Source organism: Pteronotus mesoamericanus, unplaced genomic scaffold (genome assembly GCF_021234165.1).
Source record: "Pteronotus mesoamericanus isolate MK-2021 breed Mesoamerican mustached bat unplaced genomic scaffold, CSHL_Meso_final contig_130, whole genome shotgun sequence".
NCBI classification, from domain to species: domain Eukaryota; kingdom Metazoa; phylum Chordata; class Mammalia; order Chiroptera; family Mormoopidae; genus Pteronotus; species Pteronotus mesoamericanus.
The window spans coordinates 13943529-13960017 of NW_026555060.1; the positions used below are offsets into that span (position 1 = coordinate 13943529).

The 16489-nt window shown below is 37.7% G+C and overlaps 1 protein-coding gene across 1 annotated transcript in view; it reads right to left on the reverse strand.

The window, feature by feature from the left end:
- Positions 1 to 16489, reverse strand: part of GAD2 (glutamate decarboxylase 2) — a 78033-nt gene that overhangs the window by 35415 nt on the left and 26129 nt on the right. The gene's annotated exons all lie outside the window — the stretch shown is intronic.

Below are 16489 nucleotides of genomic sequence, written 5' to 3' on the forward strand. Positions count from 1 at the left end.
TTTTGGATGGCAGCTGTTGCGTCCTCTCTGTCAGTTCTAAAAGTATTTCGATACTTTTAAAAAGTTATCTTTAATGTTTACACATCCAGCTTTTAGGCTCACAATTAAGTCATAACTGATGCTTTGTAATGCTGATCTCTCTTAGTTGTTAGTGTTTAAAACAGGACTGCCATTCAAGTGAGGACTCCTGAACCAGACTGCTGCTTTGAATGTTGCTCTTTTGCATTAAAATTCCTGATTAGCAATAGTCTTTCAAAAGTCACATGATGCTGTAGGGTCAGATAACTTCATACAGCTGCCTCTGCAATATCCTGCAATGCCAGCTACAGCTGCCAATAGGGAAAGTCTTCTCTTTGTGGGAGGGGGAAACCCACAGATTATACTGTGTGCAGACTTTGGACCCAGATTCATGGCTCCCTTCCACGGTCCTGAGGAGAAAGCTACCTCTCTTACTGAAAGGAGAACGTTACTGGAGACTGTAGCCTCTAGGCAGGCATCTAAACGGTCAGATGTGGGGTGATGGAGTCATCGGTGACTGTGCTCACTGGCCCTGCGCACCTGCAGTAATTCTACCAGGCTTTCCTAGTGAGCAGAGCTTGGCTGTTCACAGAAATATGACACAGGCTGGAAAAAAGTTCAGAATCCCTGTTGGCACTTGTGGAGACATCAGTCGTGATCCACAAAGAGGCCGTTGTCTTTGATCCTCCTAAATTTCGTGTTTGTGGTGGCTTTGAGGAGGATGATCCATTAACTAACCCAGCACATGGTACAGATAGGACCCAAGACATCACAGAGAGCAGTCTTTGAAGGGGCCTTAGAATGCCCAGCCACCTGTGGTGACAAACACCTCAAAGACATGTCCCACATTCTCAACATTTTTTTGTGAATTAGCCACTGCAAAATTCCACACCACACCATTATTTGTAAATATCAGAAGGGGAAGTAACAGCTCTCCAAAAGCCAACATAGGACTGAATGGGTTTGTTCTCATCCAGTCAGTCTTGTGTCCTCAGAAAAGGAAAGCTTTTAGGGTTCTGGCACTCCCGAGGCACTTTCCGCTGCAGTCCTGAACAAGGCTGGTAGTAAACCAGAGGTTAATGGCCAAGGGAGGAAAGCAACCTGACAAACTTTCAAACTGCAGAAGCGCAATTAAAGGTAGATCAGCACTCCCTTCATGCATCAGGGTCTTCATGTGGTGGCGTAAAAAAGTCTCTGAGAGCCAGTAGATCCTGAGGAATATTTGGAAAGTTTGCTCCTCCTCTACCTAAGCAAGATGGGCTGGGGAATCTGAATAAGGGATGCATTGTAGGCCTGATGGCGCCGGACCCACGGAACCAGCAGATCCCATTGACGAGTGACTGAAGAACTTGGAACCAAACGTGATTGAACATTATGACTAGATCATGGACCACGGGCACCTCATGGATTGGGAATATGTGGCAGGGATAGGGTTTGCCAAAGGCATAATAAAGGAGGTAGCTGGTATGGCCCATGATGAAGCAGGCTAGACATCTTCACTCGTTTATGAGAATCCCAAAGAAGAACTCTGCTCTTTGGTCCTCCTGGGGCTGGATAAACACTGATTGGCAAGTGTGTTGATGGTCAGTCTGTGGCAGCTTTTTCAGTATCTGTGCTTCCTCCTCGACCTCTCTGGGTAGGTGAGGAAAGAAAATGGTCCATGCACGTTGTTTGTTGTTGCAAGTTGTGAGCAACCAACTATGATATTTACTGATGAAAATGACTCCCTCTTTTCTCAGTGGGGAGATGGTGAGCATGAGTCTTCTAGGAGGATAAAAACCAAGTTTCTAACTCAGTTAGATGGAAAAACCACATCTTCTGAAAATCGTATGCTAGTGGTGGGAGGCATCAATGGGTCTCAGGAAATCATGAAGCTGCCTGCAGGAGGCTGGTCAAAAGGCTCCGCATTCCCCTCCCAGAAGTCGCTCAGGAGACAGACAGTAATTGGTCTGATGTCCAGGGAGCTGTGCTGCCTTTGTGAGCAGGCTGAGCTGGCTGTGCAGCGACTGGAAGGGTTCTCGGGTGCTGACATGGCGCGACTGTGCAGAGGGGCTCTCCTTGGTCCCTTTCACAGTTTACAGACTGCTGACACGGCCACAGTAACGCCAGATCAAGTCCCACCAATAGCTTGCATTGATTTTGGAAATTATTTTATTTTATTTTATTTTTTGGCCTCAAAACCCCTTTACGCTTTTTTAAAATTTAATCTTTATTGTATTTTTTTAGATGACCCTTTAGTCCCCTTAGAGCCCTTACCCCCAGCAGTCCCCACACTGCTGTCCATGTCCTTGAGTCCTTTTTCCTTTTCGCTCAGTCCCTCCACCCCTAAACACCAACCTCCCTGCCTCCGCCACGAGCTGTCAACTGGGCGACCCAGTGTGTCTCCAAAGGCTTTAGAGCTTTATGAAAACTGGAACATGACTTTTGACTGTGGAATGTAAATGGGACAGTTAAAATTGAAAGATGGTATCTTTGTAGTAGTCGTTTTTATTCTTTAACATAGGAGACTGGGGATTTATTAACTGTACTTTTAGTGTATAGCCTGAATCCAATACCTCAAATAAAATAGAATAGTGATAGCTAAGATTTTACAGTTGACTGACAGCCTGTGTTAATAGAAACTTGATTTTTCTTCCAGTTACTACCTGATGTGTACACCTATTCATACAAAACATGAAGAAACTTTTTTTCTGTTGTTTCTTACAGGCCTTTTTCAAGATGTGTGATGAGATGGATAGTGAGCTCAAATTGAAACTAAATCTTATTTGTATATAAGGATGTATGATTTATATCCCCTTTTTTTTAAATGAAGAAAATGTTTCTTCCAAAGACCACACAATTCTTAGTGCTGGCTAGTGTAGTGGTTTACACTAGAAACAGAGCTTTGCTTACTGTTGTTTAACAGATTTGAGACCTCACCAAAGCTGGAGTGAAAGTGCCAGTTTTTACTTTGGTTTATAACCTGATAAAATTTTTTTCCCTTACCAGGACTAACTAATAAAATATGTTCAGAGAGAAAAAAAAAGAAGAAAAAGAAAAACAAATTTTTACCAAAGGATGCAAAAAAAATGTGGATAAATAGAAAGATATATCATGCTTTTGGTGAGGAAAAAAATGCAGTTAATACATACAATTAATCTCTAAACACAATTCCAATATGATCCCCAGTAGGAGTTGTAGGGGAATGGGAACCTGGGGAAATAATTCTAAAGTACAACTAACTGAAAAACATAAATAAGGATATTCATTTTTTTTTTAAAGTAGCACACAAACAGAAGAATAGGCAGGGGACAAATTTCTCTCTACGAGAATGTAGAACACATTGTAAAACTGTAGTGTGATTAAAAAGTATGCTAACAAAGCCAAATAGGGAAATCAGTGGAAAAAAACTAAAAGACTAGAAACAGGCCTAATATGAATTTAGTATATGCAGATCAGTGATTAAAGTATTTTTAAAAAATGTCTTATGGCATTGAGATATGTGGCAAAAAATAAATTAAAAAAATTACATACCTCTCCAACACCACAGATCAAAATAAATTTCCATTAGATCAACTATTAAAATAATAATATAAAGTTTCTAGGGGAAAAAAATTAATGTTAACATGTACTAAGGATGGGGAATACTTTCCACAGAAGGTACTAATGGTGGGAGATGAATAATTAATGATAGCTTTGACTACCAAAAAATGGAACATTTTTATAAATACCATAAGTAAAATTAAAAAGCAAATGATACATTTTAGAAAATATTTACAGCACACATGACAAAAGAGGGCCTTGCTTTTTTTTCAATTATAAATAACTGATAAGCGTAAAATGCTTAACTTTGCTAATTATCAAAAGTGCAAATGAGAATAATAATAATAATAAATAATAGTAGTAAAAGGTTCTATGCACCAAATTCATACAAGTCACATAAGGTTTTATTCCTACGTGTGTGCAGACATGGTGAGCAGTCACCCCTGTGGACTCCTTGGGGGAATGAAATTGGTAAGTTCTGATTGGAAGGGCAACATGCCAGCAAGACTCCTAACTCTTAACATGGGCATAGTCCTGGGCTCAGAAATTCTATTTCTAGGAACTTACCCTAGGAATAGAATATAAAAATGTATATAAATAGTTAGTCACAATGATGTTTATATTGGCATTTTTTAAATAGCAAAAACTTAAAGTAAATATCTAACAACAGGAGGTTTGTTAAATTACTTAACAATAAGTAACAATAATAAATTCTAAACAATAGATTATTAAATGTAATTGAGAATTATAATGGAGAATTTCTAATGACATGAAAGTTGCCCATATTTTAACTATATAAACAAATTCTCATCAGTAAATGTTGTGTTTAAATATATATATTTTTATATATGGAATTATATGCTCAAAAATATTATGAGATTTTGTCTAGATTCTTCCATTATTTTTCTATAATAAATATGTGCTACTTCTGAAATAAGAAAAAATAATGTTCATTTCCTTTTTTTAAAAGAAAGAGTTATCCCTTACCTAACACTATATATAAAAATTAACTTAAAATGAATCAAGGCCTACATGTAAGAAATATAGCCATAAAGCTCTTAGAAGACACAACTGAAGCTAGTAATACAAAATAATATTGAATGTAAACTGTGATTGAAAAAATTTTAATTAAAACAAACTCTTAGAAAAAAGCATCGTACTAAAGCTTCATGATATTGGATTTTGCAATGAATATTTTTATGGATATGGGGCCAGAGGTACAAGCAATGAAAGAAAACAGATGAATTGAACCTCATGAAAATTTAAAAAATTGTGCATCAAAAGACACTACATTAGCATAAAAAGGCAACCTACATAAATGGGAGAAAATACTTGCAAGTCATATATATGATAAAGGATTAGTATCCAAAGTATATAGAGAACTCGTTAAACTCAACAACAAAGAAACAACTCAATTAAAAATGGTTGAATGAACCTAAGAGGCACATATAGAACATTGCATCCAACAGCAGCATGATACATATTCTTTCCAAGCGCACATGGACATTTTCTAGAATAGAGCATATATTAGCCACAAAACAAGCCTTAACAAATTTTAGAAGACTCAAATCATATCAAGTATCTTTTCCAGCCATAACAGTATAAAATCAATAATAGGAGAAAAATTGGAAAAGTCATAAATATGTGGAAATCAAACAACACACTCTTGAACAACCAATGGATCAAAGAAGAAATCAAAAGAGAAATCAAATGTATCTTCAGAGAAATGAAAATGAAACACAACATGCCAAAACTTATGGTATGCAACAAAGCAGTTTTAAGAGGGAAGTTTATAGTGATAAATGCCTACATTAAGAAAAAAGAAAGATCTCAAACAATCTAACTTTATGTCTCAGGGAACTAGAAAAAGAAGAACAAGCAAAGCCTCAAATGAACATAAGAAAGAAAATAATAAAGAATAGAGCAGAAATAAATGAGAGAGACAATAGAAAAGATGCATAAAACTAAGAGTTGGTTTTTTTTAAAAAAGAAAAAAATTGACAAACCTTTAACTAGACTCACCAATAAGAAAAAGAGGATTCAAATAAAATAAATTAAAAAGAAGACATTACAACTGACACCATGGAAATACAAATGGTTCCATGAGACTACTGCAAACAATTATATGCCAACAAAGTGAGGATGTAGAAAATGGACAATTCTTAGGAACTTACAACTTACCAAGACTAGATCATGAAGATATAGAATTTCTGAAGAAACCAATAATGAGTAAGAGATTTAAGATGTAATCAACAACCTTCAACAAAGCAAAGCCCAGGATGGTTTCAAAGGTAAATAAATTCTACCAAACATTTAAAGAAGAATAAAGGCCAATACTTCTCAGTTTCTTTCAAACAATTGGAGAGGATGGAACACATCCTGACTCATTTTATGAGGGTATTACCCTTTCTAATAGAGCTAGAATACTACAAGAAAAGAAAATTACAAGCCAATATCCCTGATGAACATAAATCCTCACTAAATACTAGCAAATTGAATTTAACAATACATAAAAGGATCACATACCATGATCATGTGGGACTTATCCCTTGGATGAGAGGGTTTTAAAAACTCTCAACAAACTGGGTATAGGAGAAACATACCTTAACATAATAAAGGTCATGTATGACAAGTCCTCAACTAACATACTCAATAGTGAAAAGATGAAAACTTTTTCTCTAACCTCAGAAAAAAGGCAAAATTGTCTACTCTCACCACTTCCAGTCAAGATAGCATTGTAAGTCCTAGCCAGAGCATATAGACTAGAAAATGAAAAACATTACATCAAAATTAGAAAAGAAGGTTTATATCATCTATGGACACAGATGACACAATCTAGAAAACCCTCAAGACTCTAACAAAAAACTGTTAGAACTAATAAACAAATTCAATAAAGTTGCAGGATACAAAATCAAGATACAGAAATCAAGCCTGTTTACAATAACATAAAAGAGAATAAAATACTTAGAAATAAATTTAACAAAGGAGGCGAAAGATGTGTACACTGAAAACTATAAGATTATCAATGAGAGAAGATACAAATAAATGGAAAGATATCCTGTGTTCAAGGATTGAACAATTTAATATTGTTAAAATGTCCATACTACCTACCCAAGACAATTTACAGATTCAATGCAATCCTTATCAACATTCCAATGGCATTTTCCACAGAAACAGAAAGAACTTTTTTCTATGGGACCATACAAAATTTGGTTCCCCAAATTTGTATGGAACATACAAAAATATGGTTCCCCAAATTTGTATGGAACCATCAAAGAACCCAAGTAACCAAAGCAATCTTGATAAAGAAGAACAAAGTTTGAGTCATTGTACTTCCTGATTTCAAAATGTATTAGAAAGTTATAGTAATCAAAACAGTATGGTACTGTAGAAACAGATACATAGACCAACTGAACGGAAAGAAGAACCCAGAAATAAACTCATGCATGTACAGTCAACTAATCATTGACAAAGATATCAAGAATATACCATGAGGAAAGGAGACATTCTTCAATAAAGGGGTGTTGGGAGAACTGAACAAGCCACTCTTGGTTGTTGGTGATATTTTATTTTTGGATGTGACATCAAAGCAAAGCCAACAAAATAAAAATAAATAAATGGTACTTTAACAAACTAAAAAGCCTCCGCACAGCAACACAGTCAATCAGCAAAATGAAAAGGCAGCCTATGGAATGGGAGAAAATACTTGTAAACCACATATCTGATAATGGTTTAATCTCTAAAATATGTAAGAGACTCTACAACTCAATAGCAAAAGCAAATTAACCTAATTGAAAAATTGGCAACGGATTTGAATAGATAATTTTTCAAAGAAGGGATACAAATGATTAACAGGTATACAAAAAGATGCTCAACATCACTAATCAGGGAAATGCAAATCAAAGCCACAATGAGATATTTATTGCTGTTAGAATGGCTATTATCAAAAAGACAAGCCATAAGTGTTGGTAACGGTGTGGATAAAGGGGAACCCTCATATTCTCTTGGTGGGAATATAAATTGATTCAGTCATTTATGAAAAACAGTATGGAGGTTCCTGAAAAATGAAAAATAAAACTACTATATGATTCAAAAATTCCGCTCCTTGGTATATATATCCAAAGGAAATGAATCAGTATCTTGAAGAGATAGCTGCACTCTCATGTTCATTGCAGCATTATTATTTATAATAGCCAAGACATGGAAACGACCTTAGTGTCTATTGATGGGTGAATGGGTTAAAAAAATGTGGTATGTATATACAATGGAATATTATGAGAAAGAAGGAAATCTTGTCATTTGTGACAACATGGATGAATCTGGAAAACATTTTGCTAAGTGAAATAAGTCAGAGAGAGAAAGACAAATACTGTTTGAATTCACGTATGTATGGAATCTAAAAAAGTTGAACTCAGAAGCAGAAAGTAGAATGGTGATTGCTAGAAGCTATTGGAAGAGGAAAACGGGGAGATGTTGGTCAAAAAGTATAAACTTTTAGTTATATGATGAATGAGTTCTGGGGATCTAATGTACAACATGGTGACTATAGTTAATAATACTGTTTTGTATACTTGAAATTTGATGAGAGATTAGATCTTAAGTGTTCTCTCTTCACATGTACAAATGATAACTATGTGAGGGGACAGACATGTTAATTAGCTTAATTGTAATCATTTTACAATGTATGCATATATCAACTCATCTCATTGTATACTTTAAATATTCACTTTTTGTCAATTTTAGCTCAATAAAGTTGGAAAGATAGTTCTTAAAAAAAGTAAAAATAAACAGGTGAATAAAATTCTTAGAAATGGAAAAAGGACTTTAGTAGATATCTCTCAAAAAAAGGTGTACAAATGGCCAAAAAGCATGTGAAATATTTCTCAACATCACTAATCACTGGGGAAATGCAAATCAGAACCTCTATGAAATACGACCTTAAACCATTAGGATAGCTACTATAACACAAATAAAACAGAAAGTAACAATTGTCAGTAAGGATATAAAGAAATTGGAACACTTGTACAGTGTTGGTGGAAATGTAAAATAGAAAACAGTGTCAGTTCCTCAAAAAATAAAAAATAAGAAAAAGAATGACTACCCTGGCCAGGCAGCTCAGGTGGTTAGAGCGTTATCCCAATATGCCAAGGAAGCAGCCAGTGAACAAGTCAGTGTCTCTCTCTCAAATCAATAAATTAAAAATTTAAAAATATGTTAAAAGAAGAAATAGTGGTAGTGAATATCTTTAAAAAATAGAATGACCACATTATCCAGCAATTCCACTTCTGAATATATACCCCAAAATTTAAAAGCAGAGCTCGAAGAGATATTTATATACCCATGTTCATAGCAGCATATTCAAAGCAGCTAAAATGTGGAAGCAACCCCAGTAGTATATATTATTCAGCCTTAAATATTATTGCTTAAGGAATATTATTTAGCCTTAAAATGATAGAAAATACTGACATATATGACAACATGGATAAACCTTGAGGACATTAGGCCAAATGAAATAAATCAATCACAAAAAGAGTGAGGTACCTAGACTAGTCAGATTCATAGAGACAGAAAGTAGAATAATGGTCACACGGGGCTGCGGGAAAGGGGAAATGGGGAGATGTTTAAAGGATATAGAGTTTCAGTTTTCCACAATGAAAAGAGTGTTGGAGATGGGCAGTTATGATGATTGGACAACAATCTGAATACACTGCATATCACTGAACTGTACACTTATAAATGGTTAGGATGGTAAATGTTGCTACATATATTTTATCATAATAAACAAAAAGAAAAGGCCATTAACTGTTGAACACTAGGAATTCTCTTCTGAGTCCAATCCCTGATTCTTCACTTATCAGCTATGTGACCCTGGACATGTCCCACCTTTGCCAGGGTTATGGGTCAAATGGAGAAAGGAGAATACACCATACAGTAGGGCTGTTGTGTATATAGAAACACTTCACAAGCTATGTCAATACCAGGTAGATGTGAGGAAATATACTCTTTTGTGTCTCCAATGAAATAATTTAATCAAATCAATTTTGTAAAGTGCTTAAACCTGTACCTGACACATAATAAACTGTCGGCTATCATTATTTTGCATTAAGTTGAAAGAGAAAGAGAAGGGGAGAGAGAGAAAGGGAAACATCAATTTGTTGTTCCACTTACTTATGCATTCATTGGTTGATTCTTGTATGTGTCCTTACCAGAGATCAAACCTGCAATCATGATATACTGGGACGATGCTCTAACCAACTGAGCTACCCAGCCAGGGCTCAGCTGTTATTATTTTGTAATCCTCCTTATATAGGACATAATGATGTACAAACACCACGAGCATCTCTGAGTTCTCTGCATCTACACCCACAGAAAAGATGACACTCAGAGGGCTTACTACATCCCTGCTCAGTTATAACTGATTCAGGGTCTCTGCGAAGTTTATCCTATTACGGTGCACTCTACAGTTCCTGTAGGGCTTGAAAGAGTTAATCATCTTCCCTAACTGTCTTCAAGCACTGACCACAGTTCAACTAATTAAATAAAAAAACATAATGATCCCAGATTATTTATACTTTCAATTGTATATCAATTGTATAATAAAGGGAGGTACTTAACAACAATGGGGAATGCACTTTAGCTGTAATTTATAAAGCTAAGTAATATGTGAAAAGAAAAAACTAAAATGTATATAAAAACATAAGTGGTTAATTCTTGGAGTAGGACAGTATTAATCAAAATAGCTCACAGAATTCTTGTGTTACATGTGAGCTAGGAAGGCCAATGACTCTTCTAGTCCTATACCAACCAGGAATCTTGTATCTTGGTCTGGTTTGTTTTCTGTAAGGCTTTACAGCAATTTACAAGTAATTTAGATAATTTAAAGGAAAGTGTGAATGAAGGAGTAAGAGATGGAAAAACAGGCGAGAGGAGAGAGAGTGGGAGAGAATGTCAGAGAGAATTAATTTCAAAAAGTATCTATGAGTCCATATTGATAATAAATAACAGAGAAAGAAAAAGGGACAGAGAGGGAGAGAGCTCTTTCTTACAGTAGAATGAAAGGAACTAATTAATGTAGAAGGAATGGTGGAGTTAGAAATATCACTCATTTGCAACCATCATAATAATAATTCAGGCAAGAATAGTCGATGGATGCTAAACTAGTGAGTGACTGTTTCAGAGGATCAGAATATCCATAGCCTGAAAGTATCCCCTGCGAGGTACCTATTAACTACAAAGGGGAGAACAGTCATTTTCCAGGGGAGAAGCCTGGCAGACACCACCTGAAGCAAATGGTCAAAGCTGACATAACTGATAATGTAACAAACCTCCTGATGGGGTACATGGGAGAAAAACCAGCATCACCTCCCAGGAACGGCTGCTCTGAATGCATCACCTGAAACTAATCATGAGGAAATACCAGACAAACCTAAATTAAGACAGAGTCTACAAAATAAATGGTCTATACTCTTCAAAAACATCAATGTCATGAAAGGCAAAGGAAGGCTGAGCAAATGTCCCTCATTAAAGGAGATTAAAAAGACATGACAGTTAAATGTAATGTACTATCCTGAACTGGGAAAAATAGCTCTAAAGAATGTTATTGGGACAATTAATGAAATTTGAATAACGTGTATAGGTTAAATAATAGCCTTATGTCAATGTCAAATTTCCGGATTTTGCTCATTGTACTGTGATTATGTAAGTGAATATCCTTGTCCTTAGAAAATCCACACTGAAATATGAAGGGGTAAAGAGGCAAGAGGTCTGCAAGGAATACTCTAATGGTTCAGAAAAAAAATATATCTATAAGATACATATAATTTACACATGTAATATTGTAATATTCATTACATCCAATGTGTAATATTGAATTAGATGGAGAGAAGGAGAATGACAAAGCAGAATGACAAAATGTGTCAGATTATTAACAACTAGTAAATTTGGGTATAGGAAATATGGGAGTTTTTGCTACTAGTCATGCAGTTTTTCTTTAAGTCTGAAATTATTTACAAAAATACAAAGTAAAACTTTTTAAAAAAAGGGAGGGTATGGATGAGTTACTGTCCAAGAACCTTTCCACCTCTAAGGGTTTCTGAACTGAGATTCATTAGTGGCTTGTCAACACAGTGTAAGCCCAGGGCTTTGCCCCTGGCCTCCTCTGACCCTTCCTCCACCTTTCCCCCATCCCCATTCCTGTTTTCTCCCCCTTTGTTTCCTTCCAATTCTATAATGTGCAATAACTTCAGAGTTCTTACAAGGGCTCAGAGATAGGGGAATGAAACCTTTGCTATTTATCTTACACTTTCTTTTTTCATGAAATTCACATTTCCTCTCTAGCAGGTCCTTCATCGCACAAATATGCCTTAAACCCCTCTCCTAAAATAAGACCAAAAACTGGGCTGGACTCAACCTCTCCATCACCTTCTTCCCTCCCTCATCCCCTTAACACTCAGCCTCTGGAAGCACTGCCCCTGTTCGCTCTCCCTGCCCTTCCTTATCCTTCAACCCACTGCAAACTGCCTTCTGCCCTCATCCTTCTGTTGAAGATGCTTTCGCCAAACTCACCAGCTACTTCCTTATAAAGCAAAGCAGTGAAGCCGATGAGCAGTTGTAGGCCCTCATTTCATTGATCAGTAGCATCTGACACATTAACAGCTCCTTCTTTCAGAAACACTCGTGGTCTTCATGGCCCCGGGTCCCGATTCTCCTCTGCCCACTCTCTCTGTCTCCGTGGCAGGCTCCTCTGCCTCCGCCCCAGTTCTGGCCTAGGCCACCCCACATGGCTTCCAGTGCGCACCTTCAGATTCCCCATTGCCCACTGACACCCTCACTTGGATGCCTCACACGCTTTTCAAACTCAGCACCTCCAAATCTGAACTTCTCGCTTTGGCCATGGCTCCTTACCGCAGAGAATAACACCACACGGACTTCGCTGGCAAGCCAGAAGCCTTGCATTCATCCGGACTCCTCTCCCACCCTGCATGCCAGTCAGCTAATAATTCCTATTAGTTCCATCGCTCCGTCTCCACTGCTCTACCTCAGGTCAGCCACCATGTGTCCTCTTCTATTCATCTCACCACAGCCACCGACTCCCACCCTCTAACCCACGCCTCCCTAGGCACTTAACATGATTTTTCTAACATAAAAATATGAAGATCTTCCCCTGCTTAAAATCCTTCCATGATGCTCAGTGTTTTCAGCTAAAGTCCAAATAGCTTCACATAGCTTAAAAGATTTTTTGTGACAAGAACATTCTGACCACTTCCCCCGGAACTTCTTCTCAGTTCCTTGGGAACGCCAACTTCTCCCTCATCCATGGCTTAGAAGGTGTCGTGGTCTCCGCTTGTTTCGAAGTCTGCCTTCTGCACACCCGCCTAAGTTTTGTGCGTCTGTGACGACGTCTACCTTGTCTGCCACTGTGTTCCCAACCAAGGCCACTACCTAGAGCCAAAAGCAATAGCTCGCAGGGCTCTCATCTCCATCATGTGGGAACTTCATATTCTTCCAGATTACCACCCATGGAGTAGAAGTTCTCTCTCCTCATCCCCTGTCTGAACCTTTGGGAAACATCTGTTTGGTCAGTGGCCTCATCCAATTCTGAAATGTCACTCAGTTTTCTTCCACAAATACTTATTTTTCCTTTACATACTAACTCAGACTTTTCTTCACAATCCTTAGATACATTAGTGAACCATTACTTTAGATTCCATTAATTCAAATGTTGCAAATATTAGACACAATGACGCCTAAAAAAGGTCATTAATCCCATCACTGTAAATAGTCAACCTTTTGCTGACAAGGAAAGGGAACTCAAGTTAAAACTTAGGAAATGAAGGATTCATTTAACGAATTTTCTTCTTTTGTATTTAATAATTAATTTTTACAAAATAAAATATTCTCTTTAGTTATGATGCTTCCATTAAAATGTAAACCATTGTGAATTGAGGTTTTTCCATGACCTTATCTTACTTTACTTTTCAGAGTATGCGTAACAAAATTAAAATTGTTTTTGATTTTCAACTCTGAGAGGACCTATTCCAAACAAACAATCTGCTATACATTTCTAAGAACCGTGTTTTAACTGAGAACCATGTTTCACTTTGAATGGCTCCCCAAGCAGAGGTCCTATAATTGCTAATTAAGGGATAGTATCTCTTGGATTTTCTTCCATATGTGGCTTTGAGCTTGTTGGTAGAAGGTCAGAGATTATTCTCTTTTAATAGGACATTTCCTTTCAATTGTGAGCTTCCTACTAAGTCAACTGTCTGTAGAACAAGATAAAACCCGTCACCCCAGTCATGGATGGACTATTGTGCCGAGCTGGCGAGAGTAACTGTAAGAAGTGAAAGCCTTAGAGAGCAGGTCCTGGCTCATGTTTTGCAAAGCCTGGAACTTTGCAAAGCACGTGAGGAGAAACAAAAATGTAGGTATGCTCTTTGTCAGCCTCAAATGATATTCTGAACAGCACATCTGACTTTTATGAGGACTTGATAATACAAATAAAAAGGCTGCAAAGAGTGTTTTAACTGATTCTGACTGGAATGGTGGTTACAGATGACTGTTCAAGGACTTCTCCTTGACTCCTGACCCCAAACACTCCAATTTCACTTACTCCATTAAGGCCAGCCTCTCAATCTTAAACTCAAGCTATACAGATGGTGTGAATTATTAGAACTAAAGACTACCAGTAGCTACTGACATAGCTTTAATTTTATTTTCCAAAATATTCTCATACAATACTGCTAGGAGTAAATTTATGAAGCCCTTTGAAAGGTAATTTGGCCTAAAGCATCACTTAAGAATGTTCATATAGTTTAAGTCAGCAATTATACTGAGAAACAACCATAGATGGAGAAGCCCTGGGCACATAAGAACACTCACTGAAGGATGTAGAGGTTATTTATAACAGGAACACCCGAAATAGTGGAATAAACAGTAGGGGACTAATATTTTGTGCTTGCTCTGTTCTAGCTGTCATTTTTAGCATTTTACATTTGTCAGTGCATTGAATCTGCACAACAACCTTATGAAGCAGGTGCCATTCTTTTTTCCTTTTTTGAGATAAGGAAACAGGCACAGAGGCATTTGTCCTGGCTCCTGCTGGAGCTGAGATTTATTTTAATGGCCCAGCCCCAGAGCCAGCCCCTCAAAGTACTATCGTGTTTTCTGACAGTTACATCTTAAAAATAACGTAGTTAAATGTGTTGTGTTGGTAATAATGTAGAAACGTATTTATGTTTTCATGTCTGGTTAGAAAAACAAGCATGGTCACAAATGTAAATATTATTCAAAAGCAAGAGAGTAAAAATAAACCTTTATGCTTAAAAAGAGATTCAAAAGTTTAGACACCAAGGTAGTATTAGCGATGATATTTCGGTGATAGAACTGTGATAGTTCCCTGTTATTTTTTACTTTTAAAAAAGTAAGATTCGATTGCTTTTTAAATGGTAAAAATGATAATTTATTCCTTTTAAAGCTCTCATGTGTTTACGCTCCCTCTCATGTTTCCTTCCACCTCCCTCTTCCTCGCTTCACTTTATACATCCAACAAAAGATTGTTCTCCTAGTCCTTATTTATCCCACTTTTTATTTCTTATGATCTCCCCCTTTTTCTTTCTTCTCCCTCTTGTGTGTTCCCTCCTCCCTCCTGGTCCTACAAGGCCTGTGAGCAGAAGGAGACAAAGGCCCCAGGCTCTGCTGAGGGCGAATGGCAGGCACCCTCCGGTCTGTCCTGGCGGCCCTGTCTATGGTTCCTTCCCCCGCAACACCCAGCTTTCCCTTCTTTCTCTGCCTTCTTCCAGCCTGCACTCCTCTCTCGAGCACAAAACTGCCTCCAGACAGTCAGATGTCCTCGGGCCAACCTTTTGCTCTCAGGAATACCTGGCTGGCGGGCTTGGAGGACTCATCCCAAGGCCATTTCCTTGGTCACAACCCGATTTTCACAGGAGTAGAAGCAGCAATGCTGGTGCTGTAGGGAGTGGGGTCAAGGGTTCCCTCTGTTCCACCAGCTCATCTATCAGCCCATTGGGATTCAACTCGAGAACACCTACAAGTTAAGCTAAGAAGGAAAACTGACGAGACCAGGAAACTAGGGCCTGTCAGGCAATTCTTCCCTGAATTCTAGGCTCATTACTTATAACTGTTTGGCTACAGGTTAAGAAAATTTTTTGTTAATTAAACCTTTATCTCCAGTTAGCAATTTGTGCGTGTGCCAGTTTTCCCCTCAAATCTTAATTCTTAAATACTTGATAGTGAGAAACACTGGTAGCCTTAAAAATATGCGGCTGTTCCTTTTTCAAAACATGTTCACCTCACTCCAGTCCTCTATTATTTCACACCCATCTTATTACCTGAGTCTTGAAGCGAGGTCTCATTCATGCCCTTGGCCAGTAAAAACGCTTGCAAGTTGCCTGGCCTTCAGACACGCCAAGCTCAAATGCTGTTAACTCCCTCCCCGCAAAGGAAAAATGAAACATCACTTTTCCCCCTCATTGTAAAAGTAATGTGTGTTCCTTGCAAACAAACAAAATCAGACAATATATGAAGGTGTGAACAAGAAAGTGGCAATCTCTTGTAATTTTATCTCCCAGAGGGAGATATGGTTATTAATCAGCTTGGTTTATGGAGCTTTCAAAGTCCCACTTGGCCAACCCTATCTGTCATGCTTCCCCCTCCCCTCGTCTCTGGCCAGGCCCAGCTCCTGGAGTCCCACAAGCACGTTCTTACCTCTGTGGCTTTGCCCATGGCATTCAGTCTTCTCCAGCTGCCACGCCTTCCCTCCACCCATCCAACTCATCTCCCATTTTAAAAATCCAGCTCAAGCCCTTCCTGCTGCATGAAGCCTTTCAAGCCTTATCAATGTACAGAATATGTACTCAGGGCCACACAATTCAACCATAAAATGTCGCTTCTGAGGCTACCCCCTCTCCACTTAGATCATACACTATCA